Source organism: Megalops cyprinoides, chromosome 11 (genome assembly GCF_013368585.1).
Source record: "Megalops cyprinoides isolate fMegCyp1 chromosome 11, fMegCyp1.pri, whole genome shotgun sequence".
NCBI classification, from domain to species: Eukaryota; Metazoa; Chordata; class Actinopteri; order Elopiformes; family Megalopidae; genus Megalops; species Megalops cyprinoides.
The window spans coordinates 20,734,182-20,740,181 of NC_050593.1; positions in this window are offsets into that span (position 1 = coordinate 20,734,182).

Here is a 6,000-nt window from a genome sequence, read left to right on the forward strand (position 1 = left end):
AAGGTGTCTAAGAGATTTCACTGTTCTTTGGAAGAGTAACAGTTTTCCACAGACTTGCAGCATTGGTGGTTAAATCTCCTGCTCCGTGTGCCCTGTATGTCTAAAGTAATGGACAGTGTGTGCATTGAACTCACTCATGTTTTTGCTTCAGGCATCCAGATTGCCCTTTTTAAGCTTTCCTGGTCACTTCATCTTGGCCATTAACCAGAAAAAAACATGGTATATTTCAGTCTAAGGGCCAGTGACAAAGAGCAGCCACCAGCACTTTCCGCATAAATGTGCCTTAATTAGAATGACCCCCGTCAGCACTGGCACCGGTCCAGGGGCTGTCCCCTTGTCAAACTTCACTAAAGACTAAATCAACACCCTTTGAGAAGGTCTACCACCAGCTTTCCGAAATGTATTACAGACTCCAATGTTTTACAGCAGTAGTATGTGGCCACAGAATTTTTACTTTTGGTCTATGTAAAACAAATATGTTCTCTTATGTAAAATGCATAGGACAATATATTAAATTAATCTTTTCAAAAGCCTTATTATGGTAAGCATACAATTATGTAATTGTCACACCTTGTTCATCAGCTACGTTACTATATTTCATTTCTCAATGTTACCTGAAGTGTAGACTCGGTTACTGCAGTGGGCTTTGCCTTTCCCTTTAGATAACATTTAGATTTAGATCGGTTTCTTTTGTAGTTGCTCATAGAGTATAATATTTTGGCCAATTGCTGAAAGTTAACAAAAAAAAACCCTGCTTAAATCCTAATTATGACAACACTGCGGTTAGTTCCTAAGACAATTTAATTGTTACAGAATTGTTGCAGAAGTTTGGCTCACATGATTTTTGGCTCACATGAATTTGATTTTTCTCTGTAGAAACTGCAATTTATTTAGAAACAATTGGTTTTCTCATAAAGGTCACCAGTATCATGATGTCCCTGTCTGGCTTCATAGGACTTTCCCCTGGAAATTCGTTGGTCTGCTTGGTGCTTGTGGAGGCTGTGAATGTCGGCAGAATTGAATCAGTTGGGCTGATAACCAATTAAACCGTTAGGGAGCATAAAATTCTTCAGTGCAGAGTTTATTCAATATGCCAATAAATTCTGAAAGAACCTTGAAGTCTGTCCTTGAGTCCTTGCCTGTGCTTATTGTGAGTCACCAGACCTCCAAAGTTTGAAAGTGTTTCCGTCTGTGTGCAATTTGTTTATGGGGGCCTTTCACTCTGCTCTTAATATAATTGAGTTTTGAAGAAGTACGCATGCCAACAAGGTAACGTGATGGGAGGAAATTTAAAAGATTTTACCTTTTCTTTTAAGATGTAATTCTTCCTAAACAAAAACATTTTTCATTAAATATTTTTACGTATACGTACGTACCTCATATGAAATTTTTACGAATGCACCATTTGAGTCAGGGCATCAAGAAGCATCCCACAGAACTGCATCTCTAATGAGAGTACCAGCGACTGATGAAGAGTACCAGCGACTGATGAAGTTGCCGTGATCATTTAATTTCAGGAATTCATGATCATCTGAGTAACGTTCTACCTCTGTGAATCCATTGCTGTGAGTGTTTGACAGGAGACCTGGTGTATAAGTGCATGAGTGTCCAAAGGGCCCATCAGCCTGTCATGTGGCCAGAGCTTTTCTGTAAAGGCAGTTTGCTCTGAGGTAAAGACCATGTAAATTGTAGCTGTGACTGATCAAAGACACAGAGCCGGCCAGTCTGAGCGGTCTCCACAGCAACCCTGAGGGGGAAATGTCACAGTGCCCACTGCGTCACGGACGATAAGACTATTTCAGTGACATCACTGTGAGGCACAGACAGGTGATGAAAGCCACTGTGCTGGAAGGTTCTTTTGAAGTAGGAGCATGGGGTGGGATTCAGGAGGCTCTGTGACTGTTCAAACAAGCTTCGCAAAAAAATAAAAAGGTCTTGATTGACATGTGCGACACATAAGTAGCGTGTTGTTTACCCTCTGACTAATGATATTTCTTTTCTGGGGAATACATTGTCAAGTGCCCTTTTAATTTTCCATGATATGCCTAAGGTAACAGAGCTGGGTTTATTAGATTGTGCGTGCAGCTGCCTTTATGTTGTAGCATATACTAGGGGCCTCTTTGATCTATTTTTAATGTATTTCATTTTATAAATTTAATGCAAGTGTCAGCCTAATTGGTTCTAAAAATGATGGAACTAGCTTATTGTGGTTGTACAGGCAGGGACTCTCCATTCTGTAGCATTAACAACCCTTGATATTGTCTTATCTTTTTTTTTTAGTTTGTTCTAACCATTTCTTATAAAGTAAATACAGACCTCTGTTTGGACAGGATACTTTACCAGGGTATCAAATGACCATTTTTTTCTTGTTAAGTACTTTTCCAGTGACATCCAGCCTGTCATTGAAACCTTTTCCGTATCCAAGAAATTAGCACATACTACAGTGTTAACCACTCCACTCCTTTAATTTGTCAAAGCAGGGAAACGCCTAACAAGCAGCTCCTGGACTGTACATGTTGAAATGCACCCATTTATAATCTTGGTGAATCCCTGTACTTAATGGAGTGTCAAACATTTGCAATATATTTCTTCTTCAATCCATAATACCATCAAAGTCTATGAGAAAAGGAACAAACCTGGGACAAGAAATGGTGAAAATGGAAATTAAATGAACCGTCTACAGGGAGCAGGAGATTTCCCCCTGCATGTGTGGATACCTGCAGGTTAGTTTTGAAAGCTAACTCTGGCATGTGTGTAAAGGCGAGTCTGGTACACATCCTCCTCCTATACTCTCGTCTTCCACTCCTGATGAACCAGCTTAGGTTGTCCATTAAGTAGCTCCAGTGTTTTAGCTGAAGGAACAATTGGGTGAAGACACATTCTGTGTCTGCACCCCGGCAATGTGCCACACTGCACTGCAGCCCTGTGGAGAAATTCCCACCTCTCTTTTACTACAATAATTTAATCCACCTCACCCCTTTTTGAACATGATTCACACCACAGGTTTTATGACCCAAAGCCCGAGATGGGTACTCTCTCTGAGGTGTTAAAAGTGTATCAAAGAGGCAGATTTACTGGGTTGCCTGTTAAGAGACAGAAGTAATTTCACAGAAAAAAATACTTTAAAAATGTGTTTTCACACTTATCTATACAGCAACTTAAATTAGTTTTCCCTAAACCGTGGCTGTTGGCACAGAGGAGCACCAGGATAAAACCCTGTCTAAATTGATGGTGCCTTCCCCTGATTTACAGAAGTTTGGATATTATATTAAACATGTTTTGCCATCACTGCTGAGTGTAAAAACACACCTGATTTATATTTGGAGCATTAATTTAAAACAGGGCTTGTTTTTGGAGGAAATCCTAGAATCTCCCTCTTACTTTTATACGTTGATTATGTATCCACCTGCATTCAGTGAATCTGTTCAAGCTTTGGCGCAGATAACACCATAAATAAGATGTTCTGCATTCAACAAGCTTGCCCAATATTTCTCACAGCTCACCAGGAACAGATCCATCTCGCAGCCCCAGCATGTCACTAGAGGAAATCCTCATACTGTGAGCTTCAAAGCTATGAAGTGACTGCAAGCATGTACCGCTAATGGCATTTTGTATAACCATGCCATGGTACAATCAACACAGGTCAATCACTGATACAGGCAATCCCATTTCAAGATCCCTCTTTATTAAAAAAAACTAAACACTATTTGTTTTACAACCCCACAACCTGATTTGAAAGGCAAGAGAGGCCTGGGTGGTGAGAATGAGAGAGAGTTCATTGCAGTGAAGTAAAAAAAAAAAAAAAAAAAAAAAAATCTGAAATCTTTTTTTTCCCCATTGGGCAGCTTTAGCTTTAGTTTGCTGTCCTGTCTTTTTTATTTTAGTGTGCTGTGTTCACTTAATGAACTTTCAAGGGTGAGCTGAAGAAGATTTGTCCTATATATTTTATGATTTCTTGTTCACCCTGTAATGAATCACGACTGTGATTTACAATTTGTTAGTCTCCATGTCCTGTCATTCCTGGACTATTTCACAGTGGTGAATACTGAATATCTATGCTGTTCTTCATATGTTAAATTCACATGCATTTGCAGTAGTAATATCTCATGAATTTGACCTAATTTTTATTTATCTGGGCTTTTTGTGAAAACATAAGTTTTTGCAAGAGTTCAGGAGCATAATTCACTTTACAAACACTTAAAATACTGTGTCTCAATTTCCAATGAACCAGTTTACAGAGTGGGTATCAGGAATGCATTTTGTCCAAAAACCAGGGGCTGCAAGCATTCCTGTTTTAATCTCTGAAGTCTCTGTTTGTCTGGTCTTTACTTATGATAGGAAGGCAGAGGTATGTGACCTGTGAAGGGAGATAAGAAACTTGATACTGGTAAGAATAATTTTTCCTTGGCTGCATAGATGACATCTCTGACCCTCACCGGATTGAAGTAATTGGATTTTTTTTTTTATCATTTGCACCCCTGGACTCAAAAGTGGCATTCCCTTTTTAAATGTAAATTTCTGAAATATGGCCTGAAATTGCCTTTATGTCAGAGAACCCTTAGTAGTGTAAAGTTCTCAAATGTAGATGGTGTTGACAGCAAGAGAAGTTTAATTTAATTTGGAGGTCATGCTGTTCTCTTGGAATAAATTCATAAACACAAAGCAAATGCATAAGACAACAAGATGCCAACAACAAGATGACACACGCTATTCAATAAGCATAGCATAAACTGCCTGCCTCAAGATCTTTAACGATTGAATGTAATTAATAAAACTACAGTATTAGAAACTTCTCTTTGAGTGTTTTGCAAAGTGGTCCGCTGGGGAAGTCTCCTCCCATGAGATGGCCACAGATGACTAGAGATATTTCCAATCTTGCTTTTGGACCTTAATGGGAGTATGCACAGAGCTGCAATGACATAGTTAGGAACCTTTCAGCAAGCTTTAAAATTCAATAGTCATGATAACAATATAATATCCCCACTTACAATTAACTTAATGGCTGCCTGTCGCCAGTGAGCTGGATTCAAGTTATCATTTAGTGATTTTGGAATACATTTAGCAGGAGTTCTGTGTTCTGTAAACCTGACTGCCAAGAGCTCTGACTGTATATGCAAACAGAAATAAGAGACAGCAGAATTTGTCTCCCCCCAACTATACACTATTTTCTAGAGAAAGTATGAATGAACCCTCACCTTAATTCCTCAGACAGCTTATCTCCTCATCTCAAAGATGACATCAATTACAGCAGTTGCCCAATCATTGTACTTCTTATTTGTACGTCAGGAAGACTGTTCCTTGCTTGCCAATCAACATCACTTCCAGCAGCAATTAGGTTTTCCCAGGCAGCAACCCAGTGGTGCTCAGATACTGCTGTTTGAAAAAGGAATGCTCCATATTGTTACAGCAACTGGCTTACTGAGTAGCTACAAGCATATTGATGTGCATTTCCATCCTCACTCCAGGCAAAATTGTCACCCAAAATTTGGTACCAGTGGGACAGTGGCAAACAGATATCCACTGATATTTATATTACAGCAGTTCAGCCAAGGCCCAACAACCAAGATGCATTATTGACCTAACCAGCAGTTTACATCAGCACACATCTTAGCACTGTGTTAATTACAGGGCCCCATCAGTTCTGTATACATTAAGATATTCTATATTAAATACAGAGAGGAAAAAAACATTAAATGGTTACTGCCAAAGAGTGAGTCGTTTTAGGGGTTAGTTAGTTTTCTGAACCATGCCTGCAGTCTTTTAAATCATATGTTAATCATTAGCAGGGCTCTCAGAAGGATATCCAAATTATGATTGCAAAATGTTGCGGGGAGTGGTTAGCAGAGTGCCTCTGAACGCATCACCAGCACCCATATTCTTCATTCATCCTTATTGGATGTTTTTCTGTGATTTGAGACCACAGTTTTCATATTGGTCAGTTTTACACACATATCACACATGCCATATCACACATTCTAATCTACTGTTATTGCTACTGTT